Consider the following 22,958-nt stretch of genomic DNA (forward strand, 5'->3'; position numbering starts at 1 on the left):
TGCCTCATCACTCCAGCATCGTCCTATACTGGGGCATCATGAAGAACAAACATGTTTTATTTGTTTAGAAGCCCCCGGTGTGGGTGTAACTGGGACTAAGGTAGCTGATGGGAATTGACCTTTTAAAAGGCATCATGATTTTCTATTGAGTAACTGGTTGATTCATACATTGTTTAATCATAAACTCTCTGACATCTGTCTCGAAAACAAACTTCACCATGGGGAAAAAGTCTTGTTAACACTATCTTACAACATAAACTGCCTTATCTAACATTGATTTCCTCTTCTTCCCTCTGGCAAACTGTTGTATATACATTAATTTCTATCACCAGCCTCCATATGAATCCTCATTTGTAACAATCTTCTTGGTCTTTTTATATGTTTTATGATACTCTTATTAATTTGATGAGTACAAAGACCATCCCAATTATTTTTTTAAGTTAATCCATAAGTAGAACCTTTTCCTTTCACTGTCCCCAGGTGTTCTTTGGTACAGTAGGAGAGAGTTACATACTGAGCTATTCCTCCAGTGTCCAGGATTGTGCACACCCAAGGCACTGCATTCTACTTTTGAATTTGAAGGATAACAGCTCATTTATTTGATTAACCAGTTTCATTTCTTTCATATTCATAGAAGTCGTGTTGCAAATGGACTCATTTCCAATAAATTGCATATTTAGAGTCTGATAACCAATCAAATGTTTCCATAGGTAAAGAGTAAGAAAGTGCTAGAGTATGGGTGAGGGAGGGAGGGCTCCACACTTTACCCCTAACTGCAGAGTTCTCAGCTGTCAGTTCATGATGGTTCGGCCCTGACTGAGGAACTATCAACTGCTTGACTCAGGTTTGAGGTGGAATAGACTCTCTCTGTGAGTCTTCAAAACATTCAACTTAAAAATTCTCTGGTTCACTTTCAATAAAGACTACCCCTCACTATTATGTCTTCCCCATAAGAATAAAAAGACTAGCCCTGTCTGATGGATACAGATAGAGCTGGCAGTCTCTGAGAGCTCCAGGCCAATGGTTGTCCCAGGTGGTGACAGGTCTGCAGGGATGCATTCTAAACTCATTGTCTCTGAGAGTTGCAGACCTCTATTTGTTTGAGGCCACAGAAGACCACCAGGGGTGCTGTCCCTGGTGGATCCTTTTGGCTGCAGTCCTATCAAATTGTGGATAGAGGTGAGGATTTGAAGATAGTGCACATAGGAGTCAGGGTAGACCTCTGTGTTGCTGGACTTGCCAGGAGACCTACCTGGGAAAACCACTGGCCCGGAGTTCTCAAGGACTACCAGCTCTACCTGCATCAGTGTAAGCCTACTGCTACCAATTACAACCAGTTCTGTTGCAATTCCAGCAGCCAGCCAACATCCATAATCACCAGCTTTACTTGTAGCCCCAGAGGCCTGCTCACATCAGGGACCACTAGGTCTGAAAATACTAAGGAAAAACAGAAAGCTAAAGGTCAGCATAGGAACACAATCAACAAAAGCCAAGGTAATATTGTACCTCCAGAACTTAGCTATTCCACCATAGAAAAGCCTGCATATTATAACACAGCAGAGTTGCAAGAAAAATGACCTTAAATCTAATCTTATGGAGTTCATAGAGGACTTCAAAGTGGAAATTAGTAAATTCCTTACAGAAATACAGGAAAATATAACCAAACAGGCAGAGCCCTTTAAAGAACCAAATAAATATTAAGAATTAGAGGAAAATACTGTCAAACAGGAGAAGGAAATGAATAAAATTGTTCAAGACATGAAGATGGAAATAGAGAAAATAAAGAAAACACAAACGGAGCCAATGCTGGAGATAGAAAACCTAGAAAAGAGAACAGGTATGACAGAAGCAAGCATCACCAATAGAATACAAGAACTGGAGCAGAGAAACTTAGGCATATAATATATGAGAGAAGAAAGTGATGTATAGGTCAAAGAAAATGCTCAATATAGCATGTTTCTTAAACAACACATCTAGGAAACTCAGGACATCATGAAAGGACCGAACCAAAGAATATCAGGAATAGAATGAAGACAAGCCCAGAAAACAACTTCGAAAACTTCATAGAAGAAAATTTCCATAACCTAACAAAAGATATGCCTAGAAATATAAGAGAAGCATACAAAATACTAAATAGAGTAGATCAAAAACATACTCTTACTACATATTAAAGAAACACTAAATATATAAAACAAAGAATGTTAAAAGCTGCAAGGGATTAAGGACAAGTAACATATAAAACTGAACTATTACAATTGTTAACTATTAATCAGAACTATTAAACTTTTTTAAAATTTCATTTTATTGGCTTATATTTCCTGTTTGATATCCTCCTTTCCTGTTACTACTGTATAAATACTCCCATACCTTCCCCCTTACCCCTCCTATTTGTTTCTATGAGGGTGCTCCTCCACACATTCACCCATTCTAGAATCCCCCGCCCCCAGGATATCAAGCCTCCCACCCCTCCCACTGATGTCAGATCAGGCCATCCTCTGCTACATATGTATCTGGAGTTCTGACTCCCTCAATGTACACTCTTTAGTTGGTTCTTGGGAGATCTAGGTGGCCCAGTTAGTTGCTATTGTTCTTCTATAGGGTTGCAATCCCTTCAGCTCTTTCAGTCCTTCCCCTAGCCCTTCATATGAGGTTCTTAGTTTCAGTCTGATGGTTAGCTATAAATATCTGCACCTATATTGTTCAGGTGCTGGTAAAATCTTTCAGGAAACAGTCACCTAAGGCTCCTGTCAGGAAGTACCAATTAGCATCAGAAATAGCGTGGAGGTTTGGTGTCTGCAGATGAAATGGAACCCTAGGTTTTGTGGTCTCTGGATGACCTTTCATTCAGTCTGCATCTCTCTCTCTCTCTCTCTCTCTCTCTCTCTCTCTCTCTCTCTCTCTCTCTCTCTCACTCACTCACTCACTCACTCTTTCTCTCTCTTCTCTCCCTGTCTTTTCTTTGGACACTTCTGAGTTAAATTATTTGAGAAGCATGTGTCCCATTACTTAGCTGGGAGCTGTGCCTATCTATTTGAGGTTGTATCTCCTCCTTGTTGAATATTTTGGCTAAAGTAATTGACATTGGCTCTTGGTTCCCAGAAGTATGGGACTTTCTACTGGCTCATTCCAGTTCCCCATCCCCCTCTGCTGATCCTCTATACTTTTCTCCTGTCCCTTCTAATACCTGTTCCTGGTACCCATTTGTTTCCCTTCTCCTCCTCTCTTCTTCCAAGGTCTCTCCTCACTCTAGCTCCTGTGACTATTTTAGTTCCTAGTATTATCCTGAGTGAGTCAACCCAGACACAAAAGATCACACATGCTATGTACTCACTGATAAGTGGATTTTATCCCAAAAGCTCAGAACACGCACAATACAACCCACAAACCATATGCAGCTCAAGATGAAGAAAGACAAAAGTGTAGATGCTTCAATTCTGCAGCAGACTTTTCTACAAATTAAAACCCCAACGTGTCTGGGAAGATGTCTTAAAGTCTGTAAATCATTATAGATGCGATCCCAGACTAGTATGCCCAGGAATACTTTAAATCACTATTCACAGAGAAAACAAAATGTTCCTCAAGGAAACCAAACTGGAAACATATATTTCCTATAATGCAGACCTACAGAGGATTAAGAAGAAAAGACTCCTACACAAAGTGAGATAACATAAGAAAACAGGAAAAATACGTAATACAATAGTAGCAAAACAAAGAAGCGAATCAGACACATACACAGTACAATATCAACATCAAAATAATATAAATTAATAATTATTGGTCTTTAATATCACTCAACATCAATGATCTCAGTTCCTCAATAACAAGACACAGGCTAACAGAGTGAATACATAAATAAGATCCATTATTCTGTTCCTCTGTGTACCAGAAACATACCTCAGCAACAAAAAATGACATTGCTTCAGAGTAAAGGGCTGGGCAAAGGATTTCCAAGCAAAGAGACCCAAGAAATAAGATTAAGTCACCACTCTAATATCTAAATAAAATAGACTTTCAACCAAAGCAATCAAAAGAGTTGTAAAAAGATCATTAATATTCATTAAAGGAAAAATTCATGATGTCTCAATTCTGAGTATCTATGTCTCAAATGCAAGACCACCCACATGTTTAAAGAAAACATAACTAAAGCTTAAATTGCACACTAAATCCTGCACAATAATACTGGGAGAGAACATCTCATTCTTACTAGTGGACAGGTATTGAACAAAGAAGCAAAAGAAGAAATAAAAAAAGAAATATTGAAAATAAAACACATTATGCACCAAACAAACATAACAGATATTTACAGAACATGTCATTTAATGTGAAAGTATAACCCTTCTTCTCAGCACCCCATGGAACCTTCTCAAAAATTTACCATATAATCTGTCACAAATTAAGCCTCAACTTATACAAAAAATTATATAACTCCTTGTATGCTATCGTACTATCATGTATTAAAGCAGGACTTCAACAAAATAGAAACATCAGGAAGCTTACAAACTCATGGAAACAGAACAATATACTCAGTGATCAATGGTTCAGGAAAAAATAAGGAATGAAATTAATGATTTTCTAGAATTCAGTAAAGGAGAAGGAACAACATACCCAAAGCATATGAAACACAATGCAAACAGTGCTGAGAGGAGAGTTCATCGAACTAAGTACCTTCAGTGCAGAGTTCTCATACCCTCAGATTTAAAGTACATTTGAAAGCTCTGAGAAAGTAGAGAACAAAACACATCCACGAGGTATAGTCAGTAGGTAATAAACCAGAGCTGAAACCAATAAATTAGAAACAATGAGAATAATACAAAGCATCAATAAATTCAAGAGCTGGTTCCTTGAGAAAATCAACAAGATAGACAAATCCTTATCTTAACTAACTGAAAGGCAGAGAAATAATACCAAAATTAACAAAATAAGAAATGAAAAGAAAAATAATGGACACTGAAGAAATCCAAAGAATTGTGTATTAAATCAAAAGCTTGTACTCCACAAAGTTGGAAAATCTTAATGAAATGGATAATTCTCTAGACATACACCACTTAATAAAGTTAAACCAACACCAGGTAAATTATCTAAATACTGCTATAACACATAAGAAAATACAAGCAGTCTTTAAAGAATCTGCCAACTACTACTATTAAAAACAATGACTTCATTAAATTCTTTGGCAAATGGATGGAACTTAACGCTGTCATCCTGAGTGAGGTAACTCAGTCTCAAAGTAACACTCAGGGTATGTCCCCACTGATAAGCAGATACTAGCCCCCAAAATCTCTAAATACCCAAAAAACAACTCACAGAACTTATGAAGCTCAAACAGAAGGAAGGTCAGAAGGTAGATGCTTCAGGCCTTCGTAGAAGGAAAAACAAAACATTCATGTGAAGAAATAATGGGACAAATAGAGGAGTATAATTGGAGAAAAAATCATCCAAAGACTGCCTCACCCTGGGATCTATCTCATATGCAGCTACTAAACCCAAGCACTATTGCTGATGCCAAGTAGTGCTTACTGGCAGGATTCTGATATGGATGCCTCCTCAGAAGCTCTTCCAAAGCCATACTGATACAGAGGAGGATGCTTGCAGCTAACCATCAGACTGAACATGGTGGCCACAATAAATGAGCTAGAGAAAAGACAAAAGGAGCTGAAAGGGTCTGCAACCCTATGGGAAAAACAACATTATTACCCAAACAAACCCTGCAGAGCTTTGAGAAAATAACACCAACCAACGAGTTCTTATGAAGAGACCCATGGCTCCAGGTGCATATGCAGCAGAGGATAGCATTCTTTGGTGTCAGTGAAAGAAGGGGACTTGGATCCAGAAAAGGCTTGTTTTTCCAGTGTAGGGGAAATGCCAAGGTGCTGAAGTGGGAGAAGGAGGTTGGGAGAGGGAGCACCTCTCATGGAGGCAATGGGAGGGGGTGAAGAAATGGGACTGGAGTAATGGGGATAACACCTGAAATGTAAATACAAAGAATATCCAGTGAGAGAGAGTGAGACAGAGACAGAGAAGAATCTGCCAATCCTCACAAACCAACCAACCAACCAACCAACCAACCAACCAACCAACCAACCAATCAACCAACCAATCAACCAACCAACCAAACAAACAAACAAACAAAAAACCCAAAAAGAATTCTAGTAGACATTTAAAAGAAGAGCTAATATCAACACTCCTCAAACAGGGAAAATTGCCAAACTCATTCTATTATGCTGTATCTATTCAGATACTTAAATTGTATACTCTACAGAAAGGGAATTTCAAAGAAATTTTTCTTATGAATGTTGATGCAAAAATACTCAGTAAAATGTTCCCAAACCAAACCCAAGAACACATCAAAGATATCACTTACCATGATCAAGTGGAATTATTCCCAGGGATATGGATGTGGTTAAATACACAAAAATCCATCAATATATATCAAAGCAATTCTGAGAGGCTACGTTATACTTGTCGGAATGGCTAAGTTAAAAAAACGCAAGGTACAGTATGTGCTCATGAGATTGTGAAGAAGAAGGAACACTCTTCCGTTGCTCGTAGGAGTACAATTGTGTACAACTACTATAGAAATCAATTTCATAGCTTCTTAGAAAATGAGAATAGTTATACTTAAAGACCCAGCTAAACGACTTTTGAGCATGTACCCAAAAGATGCTCCACCATACCACAAGGACACACGCTCAACTATATTCACAACAGCTTTTTTCATCTATCCTCTCCAGCATTTGTCCCTTTCTTCCTAGCCGTAGCTCTACTTTCCTACTAGCGTCATCTCCATTGTCAGATTTCCATGGTGGTATATTCTCAAGGTTTTCCCATCTGGTTTTGAAGTTTTGGAGTTTATTGCTATCATGCGATATACAGTGGTAACATAAGATATGTTTACAGTCCTTTGAGAAATCAGAAACTGTCATGCTAAGCCAGTGAGAAATAAAGTCCAGAGATCACACAATATAACTTACAATATAGTTTGTTGATTTCAGCTCTCTGATGACAAAACATACTTCACTGAATAGATTACTAAATATTTTAAATTGCGAATAGATTATTTTTTCATCTAATAAATCCAGAATGCTTCAGTCACGCCCCTAACTCCTTTATTGGGGTCCCCTCAATCAATCTTCTGGTCAGCTGCAAGCATCCACATTTGTTTTGGTAAGGCTCTGGGAGAGTCTTCTAGGAGACATATATATCAGGCTTCTGTAAGCAAGTACTTCTTGGCATCTGCAAGTGTTGGGGTTTAGTGGCTGCATATAGAATGGATCTTCATGTGGGGCAGTCTCTGGATGTCCTTACCTTCATTCTCTGATTCACTCTTTTTCCATGTATTTTGTTTAGACAGGAGCAGCTCTGGGCTAGAATTGGAACAGCACTATTAACCAACTAGACTCCTAGAGCTCCTATTGAATAAAACACCAACTACAGAGTGCACATGGAGGGACCCATGGCTCCAGCCACATATGTAGCAGAGAATGGCCTTATCTGACACCAATGGGAGGAGAGGCCCTTGGTCCTGTGAAGGCGTGATGCCCCAGAATACGTGAATGTTAGGGCAGTGAAGTGGGAGTGGGTGGGTGAGTGAGCATCTTCATAGAAGCAGGTGGAGGGGTGGAATAGGGGTTTTTGAAGGGGAACCTGGAAGGGGATAGCATTTAAAATGTAAATCAATAGAACAAACAATAAAAATTATTTTTAAAAAGTTGAGAACACACTTTTCTCTTCCTCTATTGGTCCCTGGAATCTCTTTTACCTGCCCTGTACCCCAGATCTACTCTCTCACAATTTCCTCTTCAGAAAAGAGGAGGGCCCCAAGAGACAAGAGCCACACAGGACGAAACAAGATACAAAAAAGACAGGAACATTTCTTAACTAGGAGATAACAAGGCTGCATATTAGAATATCATGTAAGATGAGAGATGTTAACCCCTTCATCTCTTCTCATGAACAAATATCCACACGGTCCTGTGCTCATTTCAGCTCTTCTCTGTCTGTCTGATCGCTGCAGAATCATCCTTCAATTTCCAGCTATGTTTCTTCTCGAGAATGTTTAGAACAGCATGCATAATGCACAGTTTTGCATGAAATAACAGGCAAATTTGAAAATTTTCTTTACCTGAAAACCACTTCTCTAGTTTTTCAACCAATCTGGGCCTAAAGTATGCTTATAGTGATACACCAAAGTTGAGAAGAAATTGTTTTACTTAAATACCTCAGGATGAAATCTGTTTATGAGCATTTCCATGAATGGAAGTGTACAGTAGTATTTTAGTCAGAATTGTTCATTTGGAGGACTTTGTAAGATTATGTATATTCAGTTGCCTCTATTGCATGAGATTTTATAATGTCATTAAGAAATAAGGCATGTAAACATTTTCCTACCCTTTGCCCAGTTCAATAAGCTGTTCATTGAAATATTGTTCAACCACATCAGTTCATTCAGGTTGCTGCCACAAAGTGACACAGGTGTGAACCAAGCAAGTGAGAGTTGTATTCTGTAAGGAGTACTGAGTTGTATGACTAGCAGATTGTATGACCTCAAAAAGTCAGGAGAACATTTTCAGGTATAGTTGTTTCATTGCAAAGGAAATCATTTATAGCTCATTTCTTGCCCAGTCATTTTCCTACCTGCATGATACTGTTGAATATATATATAATTTTGAAAAATAAAATATATAGTGTATATACTTATATTGCCATTTTTAATTGAAATTCATTTTGAATTTGAAGCAGATATAAAAATTAAGCTTTGTGGATGACAAAAACAGTTTTAGACTTAAACTATCTCATTCTACTACCTGCTTCAGACTATCTGCCTCACGGTTTTTTTCATCCAAAGAAATTAAATTTTGGGAATTATACGGCTAGTGCTACCTAGTTTAAGCAATGCATTTGCAAAAAAACTAAGCCAAAACAAAAACAAAATATGCCATGTATTTAAAATTCTCAAAGATGTAGTTGAGTTCTTATAGATTTATCATGTACTGAAATGCTAATTCACAGTGAGCCACTGTAGTCACACATATTTGTGCAATATGCAAATTGTGTGATCTTGGTTGTAGGTGTCAGTATATTAGTTCAAACCACTAAAACGGAAGCAATTACTACTGCATTGTGAAGCTGTTCTTAAGCTTGCCACAAAGCCTGCTTTGTCCAAAGGAACATCTATAGTACTAACCAGGATATGCACACACTACTGTGTAGCTTACAATGTTGTATTTGCCTTAAATCATCATCTGAATTATAGCAGGTACATAGGGATGGCTTAAGGCAAGTCCTTCGTCTTCTGCAGCAGAAAATATTTTTGAGAATATAGCACGCAGATGCAGAAGAAAAACTCATTTACTATAAAACAATCAAACGTTTCAGTGCAAATTGAAACACACTTGAATTCTCGGAGAACAATGAAAGAATTTTAGAGATTTTTATATTTTTCAACTATATCCAGCATACAATAAAATACTTTGTATAATCAACCAATGGAACCAATTGCCTTGCACATTCTTTTCAAGGAAGTTGTATCAAGGTTTTCTATTTGATGAGGATAATAATGGAGTGCTGACTTGTTACCAGTGACACTGTGTGTGTGACATTTCTTTTTTTTAAAAAAACTTTATTTTTAAAAACAAAGATAAAAGAAAAACAATTTTAAACATTTTTGCATAAATGTATACAAATACAATTGTGTCAGTGCTTGGCTTTTTTTTTTCTTTTTTTTTAAGGTTTGATACTCTGCATTAAGGTCTTATTAGTTACAATGAGCAAAAAGTACATGTAAAACAGGAGGTAAACTAGAATTAGTCAATGTTTCTAAATGAACCAATGAAAACGCTGACCTGAAAACTGAGCTAATGATCCAGGTTATTGGGTAGAGTTCAGGATTTCCTTTAAGCGTTTGCCTGTAAATTGAAAAAGCTTAGAAAAGACTAGAAAACTCAGCAAGAAGTAGGGAAAGGAAGAAAATTAATTATAGAATTAAATAACAGTAGCTGGGAGAAGTTCATGTGTTGGCCTTGGCCCCACATTAATGTTCTGTCTGTTTAGAAGACAGCAGATAGGCACAGTGAAACGCACTCATAGAGGGGACTAAGATGCTCCGTCAGAGACCCTGGATCCCCTCCTTGGTACTAAAAGTAGTCCTGCGAAGATTATTGAGAAAAACACTGTCTTTGTTCTGTTTTATTTTGTTCTTAATTTCAAATAGTTTTTTTCTCACATAACATATTCCTCTTATGATTTTCTTCTACTTTTGCCTGTTCCTTTCTGCCTCTCTTTCTTCCAGATTGCCACAAACCTTCTGTCTCCCATTAGAAAACAAAGAGAATTTTAAGGAATAGTGTTCAGATAAAATACATTAAAATGTAAAGAACAAGAACAAACAAACAAAAAAAAACCCTCTAAATATCAGAATATTACAAGAGAAACAATTAAAAGGAAATGTGCTCAAGAAAAGGCCATAAGACACATATAGAGACCTGGTCATTTGTATACTCAGAAGCCTAAGGGGAAAAACAGAAGTGGTAATACATACACAAAGGACATGTAGTTAAACAGAGAGTATATATGTGTGTTCAAAATTTAAATATGAATAAATATATATATATATATACATATGTATATATATATATATATATATATATATATATATATATATATATATATATATATTTCAAAATACGAATAAGATACTAGAATTAAAAAAAAAAAACTCAGGAAAACCCCCACCTCAACATTATCAGGAAAGTCACCCCCAAAGATGATGCTCAGTTTAAATTTTTGTCAACTGCTTCTGAGCATGAAGTCTTCTCTTAAGATTAGTCTGTTTCCTCAGTGAAACTCAGTTGAAAGAAACTAACATTTCATTTGTAAGTGGTTATCAATTACAGAAAGCTCCTGGGTTAGCTATGAGACAATGTATCTATTTACCCTTTCAACTCTATACCCAGATCTGGTGGAACCTCAGCATGCCCTGAGCATGTCATGCTGCCTTAGCCTCCCTGAGTTCATGTGTTCACTGGTCCTTCTGTGTTTAGAAAGTCTACTTTTCTTAGTGTCCTCCATCCCCACATGCTTCAGACTCTTTCTACATCCTCTTCTGTAGGGTCCCCTGGACACTCAAGGGAGGGGTTTGAGAGAGACATCTCATTGAGGTCTGTATTTCTCATTCTTCTTAATTTCTGTCTGTGGATTTCCCATTTGAGGAAAGCAAAGCTTCTCTGATGATGGCTGAGCAGGGCACTGATCAGTGAGCACAGCAGAGTACCGACAGGAGTCATTTTATTTTCTTGGTTTCCTTAGTAGAACAGTTGTTCTTGGTTTGATCCTGGGGCCCTAGACTATCTAGTCTCAGGTTCTTGGTCACACAGGCAGTATGAGCTATGGGTCCTATTTCCTGAATTAGGCTTTACAGCCAATCAAATATGGGTTGGTTAATCCCTGAAGCTTTATGCCACCAGTGTACTAGCCTGCAAGATAGGCTAGTACACTGCATATCAAAGCGTGTGCTGCTGAGTTACTGTTCACACTTCTCCTTTGGTATCATGCACAGTACCTTCCTGTCCCAGGAGTACAAGCCCATAGGGTGAATGGTCTGTTCTTAATGCAACTGCAATTCATCCCCAGAAGCTATTTCCAAAACCAAGTTTATTAGCCAATAAATTCTTTCTGTGAGATTTTAGGGTCAAATTATAGATCCTAGCATCCACCAAATACAAAGGAGTCAAAAAATGTCTTTTCCACAACACAGTTATGACTCTGACTAATTAGAGTACACAAGTGATTTATTTGAACCACCCATTGTTCAAAGACTTCTGGACCAGTTTACCCCCACAGAAAGGTGGATGTGAGCAAATTAGGTAAAAACAATATTTCTTGTTTTCTTGCAGATATGGGCTAGGGGCTTGGATGACATTTTTCATCCAGTGTCTTTCAGATGAGATTTTGAAATGCTGGAATTTCTAAGCATTTTAAGGCTGCATCACTTACTCACACATATGATGCTTTGGGAGAAAAGTTATGAATAACCAGGCCTTAGAATACTTGGGTCCTGTTTCATGACTTTCTTCTCGCTGTCCCCAAATAAACTTTACCACTATAGCAACTTACCAAGGTTATTTAGACAATGGTAGTGAGAAAGGTTATGGGACATAGTGGGTTACTGAGAGAATGAGGAAAGTTATATTCTACGTTACACTTGTGCATAATGTTTAATAATAATTACACCTTGTGAATATTGTTAACTAAATGAGAACTTATTTAACTAAAGTCTCAGATTAGCATAAGTATATCAAGTTGACTAGTAAATAAAATCATATTAAATAATAAAAAATGTATAATTTCTAAATACACAAGATTGGGGCAAACCAAACTCTAGTTGTACCCCAATAAGTTACATGAATATCTTAAACCCTGCTTCATGTTAAATGCACATATACTTATGTAGTATTATGTTCATGGATGGTTTCAATCTGATGATAATTAACACTGGTATAAGATGACAGGAGAGGCTATAGGCTGGGATTCACAAAGCAGTTTGAAAGAACGAGGGAACAACTGTGTCTCAAGTGTTTTTTGGTTAGAGAACTTACACATGAATCCAGGATGTTTTTAACTTCAAAGAACATTAGTTGATGTCACTTGACTTAATGTCTTAAAGGATGTGGGCACTGAATTTACATCAAGCAATTCTGTTTGATGCCATTCATAGAGAAAAAGATATCAGAAAGGGAACACCCCTTGAAATATTCATTATGAATAGCTAGAGGAATAAAACAAGATTAGCAACCACGTTGGTCCTGACTCAGAGATGTGTCGGCTTTATGTTCATTTAGATTTAGTACCTGAGATGAAGTGTCTATGTTGAATGATAGTGCAGATATGTGTTTAGAGAAAAATAAATTTGTTTCTCTGCATCCATTAAAAATGGACCTGGAAGATGCATTGATTTTCTTCTTTATTGTACTTTCATGAATGCGCTGTAGAAATTTAGATAATGAAAACATAATCTAAGATATTGTTAAAATTCACAATTTTCTGTGTATGATTTAGATAAATCATAATTTTGGAAATGTCTTTTTTCAACTCTATCATCTTTAAAATCTCTCTCAAAAACTAATTGATACTCTTAGCTATTTTTGAAATCTTGTATTTTAGCCCTAGGCAGAATTCTTTAAATTTTTATAGAATGAAAGGACACACACATAAAAACCAGTATTGAAAAAGCTTTTGAAAGTTGGGTTTTTGTTTATCTTAATCAGGTGCTGGCAGAGCTGTTCAGAAAAAAAAGCAACACCAGGGTCCTGTCTGCTAGTATTTCTTGGCATCAGTAATATTGTCAGGGTTTGGTGTCTGCAGATAAAATGGATCAGAAGATACAGACAACCATTGGAATGAGCTTGGGGTCTCCAATGGAAGAATTCTGGGTAAGACTAAAGAAGCTGAAGGGGATTGGAACCCCATGAGAAAAACAGCAATATCAGCTAACCAGAAGCCCCCACAGCTCTCATGGACTAAGCCACCAACCAAAGAGTACACATGAGTCAGTCCATGGCTCCCACTATATACATAGAGAGGACTGCTTTATCTGGCATTAATGAGAGGGGAGGTGCTTGGCCCTCTGGAGGCTTATTGCCCCAGGTAAGTCAGATGTTAGAGGAGTGAGGAAAGAATGGTGGGTGGGTAGTGAAGCCTCTTAGAGGCAAAGAATAGGAAGGATGGGGTGGTGGACTTGCAGAGGAGAGACCAGGAGGGGAGACAACATTTGTAATGTAAATAAAAGTAATTAATAATAATAATAATATTAATATTGTTTGGGAGTGAGTACTTCAAGAAGATTCTGTTATGTCCTCTGCTAGTGTCTAGAAAAGGGAATTTACTACCTTCATTACTCAAAGGAAGGTCCCTATAACACAAAGTCATGTCATTATATTCAGAACTTGAAAATGTATACCACGATGCAATCATTGCTTCTTCTTTTAGATAGTATTACAATCAATCCAGTTACATTACTTTATCATACATCAGTTTACAAATGTCTGTAGTCTGTCTTGCAGTCCTTGCGTTTCCTCTCACTTATTCCAAGTGTTCTATAAAGAATTTTTACTATTTTACAGTGTATTAGTAATATTTGCTTCATCAGATCTGATTATCATTGCCTCATTTTTTATTAATTTACTTATTTACCTTACATCTTGATTACAGGCCCCTCTTCCTCCAAGTCCCCCTCACATAGCACACCCCCCTCCCTTTCTCCTCTTAGAAGGGGGAGGTCCTTCCTGGGTATCACCCTACCCTAGCACAACAAGTTTCAGCAGGAATAGAGGCATCCTTTTCCACAGAGACCAGACAAGGTGGCTCAGGGGATCCACAGGCAGCAAGCAACAAATTTAGGGACAGCCTTATTACAGTTCTGGGGGGACCCTGATGGAAACTAAGGTGTATATGGCTTGAAAGCCTAGGTTCAGCTCATGTTCAATCTTCGGTTGTTAAATGTCTGGAGGCCCTAAGGGTCCAGGTTAGATGATTCTTTTGACCTACTTGTGTAGGTGGAGTCCCTGTCCTCTTTATGAACCTCAATCTTTCCCCCAACTTTTCCAAAGGATTTCTGGGACTCCATTTAATTTTTGCCTGTGGGTTTCTGTTTCTGTTTCCATTGGCTGCTGGGTAGAGCCTCTCAGAGGAGAGTTACGCTAGGTTCCTCTCTGCAACCATAACAGAGTGTTATGAATAGCGTCAGGAGTTGGTTCTACCCATGGGATGAGTATCAAGTTGTACCAGTCATTCATTGGCCATTTCCTCTAAATCCACTCCATCTTTATACATATACATCTTGTAGATAGGAAGCTTTTGTGTTAAAGGTTTTGTATGTGGGTTGATGTCTTTATAACTCCACTGGATATTTAATCTGGCTACAGGAAGTAGCCATATTCATTTCAGTCTCCATATCCCAAACTATTAGGAGTCTCATAGTATCCCCCATACTTCTTTGGGTATACTAAATTAAGATTTGTGAATATGTGGCCTCCACAATGAGACCTAAAAATATATGAGCAATTTCTAACATTTTTGAGGGTTTTTTGTTTGTTTATTATCATTTTTATTTTTTTATTGCCCTTTGCAGCTCTGAGCCCCCACAGTTCTTCATCACATTCATCCTTACCCCTCCTTACTTCTCCAAGAGGAGGTCACCCCCCCCCCAGGGGCTTAAAGTCTATTGAGGATTAGGCACATCTTCTGCCACTAAGGCCAAACCAGGCAGTCCTCTGCTGTATATGTGGGGGCCTCAGACCAGTTCCTGTATACAGTCTCATTGGTAGCTCAGTGTCTGAGAGATAAAGGGGGTCCAGGTTAGTTGAGACTTCTGGTCTTCCTATAGGGTTGCCCTCCTCCTCAGCTTTTTCGGCTTTTCCCTAATTCAACCACAGATGTCCATGACATAAATTCAATGGCTAGATGTGAGTGTCTGCATGTATCTCACTCAGCTGCTTGTTGGGCATCTTGGAATACCTTCAAGCTAGGTCTTTATTTTTTTTTAACACCTTTATTTTACAAAACAAAGATAAATGTACAGATTTTAAGCATTGTTTGCATAAAATTATACAATACATTTTTGTCAGTACTTTTTTTTCCGATTTTAAAATAAATTTTACATAAAACAGTATGAATATATTTTTTAGTCAGTACTTGATTTTTTTGAAAGTTTGATAGTATGCATTGAAAACTTAATAGTTACAATGAGCATAAAGTACATGCAAAACAAAATGTAACATGGAAATATTCAAAGTTTTCTTGTTGTATAGAGATTTTTTTGCTTTGTTTTGTTTTGTTTTCTTTATTTCTTGGACATCATACAGTCTGTGAGTTGTTTCTGGGGCAGTGTGAGCCTCTGGGGTTAGCATCCCATTATCAGTGACTGCATATTATGTCTGTTCTTTTGTGGCTGGGTTATCTCACTCAGAATGATATTCTCTAGATGCAGCCATTTTCTTAAGAATTTGGTCAAGTCACTGTTTCTGGTGGCTGAGTAGTATTCCATTGTGTAAATGTACCACAATTTTTGTATTCATTCATCTTCTGAAGAACATCTGGGTTCTTTCCAGCTTCTGGCTATTATAAATAGAGCCGCTATGAACATTGTGCTGCATATATCTTTGTTGTGTACTAAGGTGTTTCTGGGGTATATGCCTAGAAGTGGAATAGCTGGGTCTTCAGGTAGTATTATGTCCAATTTTCTGAGGTATCGCCAGAATGATTTCCAGAGTGTTTGTATTAGTTTGCAACCAGACCAACACTGGAAAAGGGTTCCTCTTTCTCCGCAACCTCACCAGCATCTGTTGTCATCTGAGTTTTGGATCTTGGCCAATCTGACTGGACTGAGGTGGAATCTCAGGGTTGTTTTGATTTGTATTTCCCTGATAGTTAAAGATGTCGAGCACTTCCTCAGATATTTCTCAGCCATTCGATATTCCTCAACTGAGAATGTTTTGTTTAGCTCTGTACCCCATTTTTTAATAGGGTTATTTGATTCTCTGGTGTCTAGCTTTTTGAGTTCTTGTTATAGCTTAGATATTAGGCTTCTATCTGATGTGGAGTTGGTAAAAATCTTTTCCCATTCTGTTGGCTGCCGTTTTGTTTTTTTGACAATGTCCTTAGCCTTACAGAAACTATGCAATCTCATTAAGTCCCATTTGTTAATCTTTGACCTTAGAGCTTGAGCCATTGGTGTTTTGTTCAGAAAATTTTCTCCTGTGCCTATATGTTCTAAAGTTTTCCCTACTTTCCATCTAATAGTTTCAGTGTATCTGGTTTAATGTGGAGATCTTTGATCCACTTACATTTGAGCTTTGTACAAGGAGATAAGAAAGGGTCTATTTTCATTCTTTTGCATGTTGAGTCCAGTTGGACCAGCACCATTTGTTGAATAGGCTGTCCTTTTTCCATTGAATGTTTACTGCTCCTTTGTCAAAAATCAGGTGACCATATATGTGAGGGCTCATTTCTGGATCTTCTATTCTATTCCATTGATCCACGTTCCTATTTCTGTACCAGTACCGTGCAGTTTTCAGCACAATTGCCTTGTAATATAGCTTGAGGTCAGGGATAGTGATTCCCGCAGGAGTTTTCTTGTTATTGAGGATGGATTTCGCTATTCTAGGTCTTTTGTTGTTCCATATGAAAATGCACATTGATCTTTCCAATTCCATGAAGAACTGGGTTGGAATTTTGATGGGGATTGCATTGAATCTGTAGATTGCTTTTGGTAGGATGACCATTTTTAAAATATTGATCTTTCTAATCCATGAGCATGGGAGATCTTTCCATTTTCTGAGATCCTCCTCAATTTCCTTCTTTAGAGGTTTGAAGTTCTTGTCATACAGGTCCTTGCTTAGTTAGAGTCACACCAAGGTATTTCATAGATTTTGTGACAATTGTGAAGGGTACCTTTTCCCTAATTTCTTTCTCCACATGTTTGTCCTTTGAGTATAGGAAGGCTACTGATTTGTTTGAGTTAATTTTGTATCCAGAAACTTTGCTGAACTTGTTTATCAGCTGTAGGAATTCTCTGGTAGAGTTTTTGGGGTCACTTAAGTACACTATCATGTCATCGGCAAAGAGTGATGTTTTTATCTCTTTCTTTCCGATTTGTAACCCCTCGATCTCCTTTTGCTGTCTAATTGCTCCAGCCAGGACTTCCAGTACTATGTTGAATAGGTAGGGGGAGACTGGGCAGCCTTGTCGAGTCCCTGATTTTAGTGGGATTGCTTCAAGCTTCCACCCGTTAAGTTTGATGTTGGCTGTTGGTTTGCTGTATATTGCTTTTATTATGTTTAAGTATGGACCTTGGATTCTTGTTCTTTCCAGGACTTTTAACATGAAGTGGTGTTGAATTTTGTCAAATGTTTTCTCAGCATTTAGTGAGATGACCATGTGATTTTGTTCTTTGAGTTTGTTTATATGGTGGATTACATTGATGGACTTTTTTATATTAAACCATCCCTGCATCCCATGGATGAAGCCTACTTGGTCATGATGAATGATCGTTTTGATGTGTTATTGGATTCGGTTTGCTAGGATTTTGTTGAGTATTTTTGCATCAATGTTCATAAGTGAGATTGGTCTGAAGTTCTCTTTCCTTGTAGGGTCTTTGTGTGGTTTAGGTACGAGGTTTATTGTAGCCTCAAAAAATGAGTTGGGTAGCATTCCATCGGATTCTATCTTTTGGAATAGTTTGGACAGCTTTGGTGTTATATCCGCAATAAATGTCTGATAAAATTCTGCACTGAACCCATCTGGACCTGGGCTTTTTTTGGTTGGGAGGCTTTTGATGACTTCTTCTATTTATTTAGGTGTTATAGCGTTATTTAGATGGTTTACTTGGTCCTGGTTTAACTTTGGGATCTTGTATCTGTCTACGAATTTGTCCATTTCCTCCAGATTTTCCAATTTTGTGGAGTATAAGTTTTTGTAGTAGGATCTGATGATTTTTTAAATTTCGTCAGTTTCAGTTGTTATGTCTCCACTTTCCTTTTTGATTTTGTTAATTTGTATACTCTCTCTTTGCCCTGTAGTTAGTCTGGTTAGGGGTTTATCAATCTTGTTGATTTTCTCAAAGAACAAACTCTTGGTTTTGTTGATTTTTTCATTGGTTCTTTTTGTTTCTATTTGGTCTATTTCTGCCCTAATTTTGATTATTTCTTGCTGTCTACTCTTCTTGGGTATATCTGCTTCCTTTTGTTCTAGGGCGTTTAGCTGTGCTGTCAGGTTGCTGATGTAAGCTCATTCCAGTTTCTTTTTGGAAGCACTTAGAGCTATGAGTTTTTCTCTCAGTACTGCTTTGATTGCATCTCATAGGTTTGGGTATGTTGTGTTTTAGTTTTCATTGAATTCTAGAAAGTTCTTAATTTCTTTCTTTATTTCTTCTTTGACCCTGCTATCGTTTAACAGAGCGTTGTTTAGTTTCCATGTGTATGTAGGCTTTTTGTTGTCTGTAAACACCAATAATAGTGTCAGGTCTTGGAGCTTCCCTTTGAGATGGATCCCAAGTTGGGCCTGTCACAGGATCTTATTACCCTCAATCTGTTTTTCATTTTTTTCCCTCTAATATTTTTAGACAGGAACAATTCTGGGTTAGGGCTTTTGATTATGGAATTGTAGCACCATTCCTCCTCTTGAAACCCTGTCTATCTACTGGAGGTGGACTCCACAAGTTTTTTCTCCCCATTGTTGGGCATTTCATCTAAGGTCCCTCTTTTTGATTCCTGAGAGTCTCTCACCTCCCAGGCATGTTCTAGACCATCCCCTTAACACCTAACCCATGAGGTTGCTTATTTTCATTCATTCTGCTGGCCCCTTTGGCTTCTCTCTTGTCTCCCACCCCATACCTGATCATGTTCTGATTTCACCTTCTGACTCTACTTGCCTATCCAGGTTTTCCCCTTACTCTCTCTCTCCTGTGTTTGTTTTCTTCTTTCTCCCTAGTGGAACTGAATCATCTTTGCTAGGGCCCTTCTGCTTCTTAACATTCTTGAATTCTGTGGACTATACTCTGGATATTATGTTATTTTTAGAATATTTCAACTAATTAGTGATTACATACCATGCATGTCCTTTTGGGTATGAGTTACTTCACTTCACTCAGGATGATATTTTCTAGTTCCATTAATTTGTAAAATGTAAAAATAATGATGTTCTAATTATTAATAGCTAAATAGTATTCTATTGTGTAAATGAACCACATTTTCTGTTTCCATTCTTCCATTGTGGGACATTTTTTTTTAAACGACTTTATTTTGCAAAACAAAGATAAATGTAAAGACTTTAAACATTTTTTGCTTAAAATTATACATTTTTGTCAGTACTGTTTTTTCAGACATTAAAATAAATTTTACATAAAACCATGTGAATATGTTTTTTAGTCAGTACTTGATTTTTTTCAAGGGCTTGACAGTATGCATTGAAAACGTACTAGTTGCAATAAGCGTAAAGTACATGCAAAACAAAACGCAACATGGAAATAGTCAAAGTCTTCTTGTTTTGTGAATATATGTATATTTTTTGTTTTCTTTATTTCTTGGACTTCATACAGTCTGTGAGTTGTTTCTGGGGGAGTGCAAGCCTCTGGGGTTAGCATCCCACTATCAGTGACTGCATATTATGTCTGTTCTTTTGTGACTGGGTTATCTCACTCAGGATGATCTTCTCTAGATGCAGCCATTTTCTTAAGAATTTGGTTAAGTCATTGTTTCTGGTGGCTGAGTAGTATTCCATTGTGTATATGTACCACAATTTTTGTATCCATTCGTCTTCTGAAGGACATCTGGGTTCCTTCCAGATTCTGGCTATTATAAATAGAGCCGCTATGAACATTGTGGTGCATATATCTTTGTTGTGTATTAAAGTGTCTCTGGGGTATATGCCCAGAAGTGGAATAGCTGGGTCTTCAGGTAGTACTATATCCAATTTTCTGAGGTATCGCCAGACAGATTTCCAGAGTGGTTGTATTAGCTTGCAACCCCACCAACAGTGGAGAAGTGTTCCTATTTCTCCGCAGCCTCGCCAGCATATGCTGTCATCTGAGTTTTGGATCTTGGCCAATCTGACATCTGAGGAAATGCTCGACATCCTTAGCCATCAGGGAAATGCAAATCAAAACAACCCTAAGATTCCACCTCACACCATTGTGGGACATTTTAACAATGGGTTGTTTACAGTTTATAGCTGTCACAAATAAGGCTGCTATGAACATAGTGACATCTTTTGAGAATATGCCCAAGAGCTGGGTCTTGAGATAGATGTATTTCCAATTTTCTGAGGAAAATCCAGATTAGTTTCCAAAGTGGTAGTACAGTTTTTCCATCCTACCAGCAATGGAGGAGTGTTCATCTGTCTCCACATCCTTGCCAGCATGTGCTGTCACCTGAGTTTTTCCTCTTAGCCAATTTGATTTGTTTAAAATGAAATCTCAGGGTCCTTGTAATTTACATTTCCGTATGACTACGGACTCTGAACATCCTTTAAGTGCTCCTCAGCCATTTAAGATTTCTCTGTTTTGAATTCTTTGTTTACTATATATACCATTTTTTGATTGTTCTTTTTTTGAAGTTGGCTTTTTAAGTTATTTATGATTCTAGATATTAACCCACTGTCAGTTATGGGGTTAGTAAAGATATATTTTCCCAATCTGTAGGTTGCCAATCTGTCCTATTGATTATATTATTAGCCTTACAGAAGCTTTTTAGTTTCATGAGGTCTCATTTAGCAATTCTTGATCTTAGAGGCTGGGCCACTGAAGTTTTGTTTAGAACCACCCTTGTCCCATTCCAATGAATTTGAGGTGTTTTTCCAGTTTCTCCAGTTTATTAGATGCAGAGTATCTTGTTTTATGTTGATGTTTTTGATCCACTTTTACTTCAGCTTTGTTCAAGCCTATAAATATAGATCTATTTTTATTTTTCTGCATAAAGACTTCTAGTTATTCCAACAACATTTGTTGAAAATTCTTGCTTTTTTCCACTGTATGTTTTTGACATTTTGTCAAAGATCAAGTGTCTATAAGTTTGTGAGTTTATTTCCTGATCTTCAATTTTATTTCACTCATGAATATTGATGCAAAAATACACAATAAAATTCTAGTGAAGTGAATCAAAACCATCATTCCCCTCAATCAAGTTGTCTTCATTCCAGGGATTCAAGGTTGGTTCAATATACAAAAATTAATTAATGTAACCCACAGTTTAAAAGAACTCAAAGAAAAAATGATCATTTCATTAGATGCTGAAATGTATTGAAAAAAATACAATATCACCTCATGTTAAAAGTATTGGAGAAATTAGAAATTTTAGGTCTCTAACAAAGCATAATAAAAGCAATATACAGAAAACTAACACCAAATATCAAATTAAGTTGAAAGATATTTGAAACAATCTCACTAAAATCAGGGACAAGACACGGCTGCTCACTTTCCCATTATCTATTCATTATATTCTTAAAGTTCTAGTCAGAACAATAAGACAACAAAGGAGATCAATGGGATACGATAGGAATTGGCAAAGAAGTCAAGGTATCACTATTTGCATATGCTATGTTAGTATATACATATAAATACCTCCAAAAATTCTACCTGAGAATTTTTACAGCTGATAAGCAACTTCAGTCAAGTGGCTGGATATAAAATTAACTCAGAAATCAGTTGCCTTCATTAACACAAATGAAAAAGGGTCTGATAAAGAACATAGGAAAACAATACCCTTAACAATAGTCACAAATAAAATAAATATCTTGTGGTAACTCTAACCAAACCAGTAAAAGATCTGTATTACAAGAACTTCAAGGCTCTAGCAAAGAAATTGAAGAAGACCTCAAAAATGAAGAGATTGTCCATGCTCATGGATTGGTAGGAGTAAGACATAAAAAAATACCAATCTTACAAAAAGCCATCTACAGATCCAATGAAATGCTCATCAAAATTCCAGCATAATTATTCAAAGACATGGAAGGAAAAAAATTCAATTTCATATAGAAATATAAAGGCTTGGGAAAGAAAAACAATTCTTAACAATAAAAGAACTTTGGGGGAATCACCATAGCTGACCTCAAGCTACAGAGCAATAATGATAAAAATGGCATGGTATTAATATAGAAACAGAGAGGTCAATCAGTGGTATAGAGTTGAAGACCCAGTAATATTTGGGTTTTAACTAATCTATTTTTTTAGGTTGGTATTTGCATTACAAGTCTTTAGATTGTTTTTCATTTTTGTTATGTTCATATTCCATCATTCTTCATTGCAATTATGATTGTATATTTAAGTTATAGATAACTAGAATCATTGAGTGGTTTTAACTCTGTTATAGCTTTAGATCAAGTGCTTGAAATTTGGTACTAGTTGATAGTTTTGATAACTGCCACTTCCATAGTTTAGAGTCATTTCATATCTGCTTGCTCTTTATTCCTAT

The sequence above is a fragment of the Micromys minutus genome (assembly GCF_963924665.1).
Source record: "Micromys minutus genome assembly, chromosome: 2".
Lineage (NCBI taxonomy): Eukaryota > Metazoa > Chordata > Mammalia > Rodentia > Muridae > Micromys > Micromys minutus.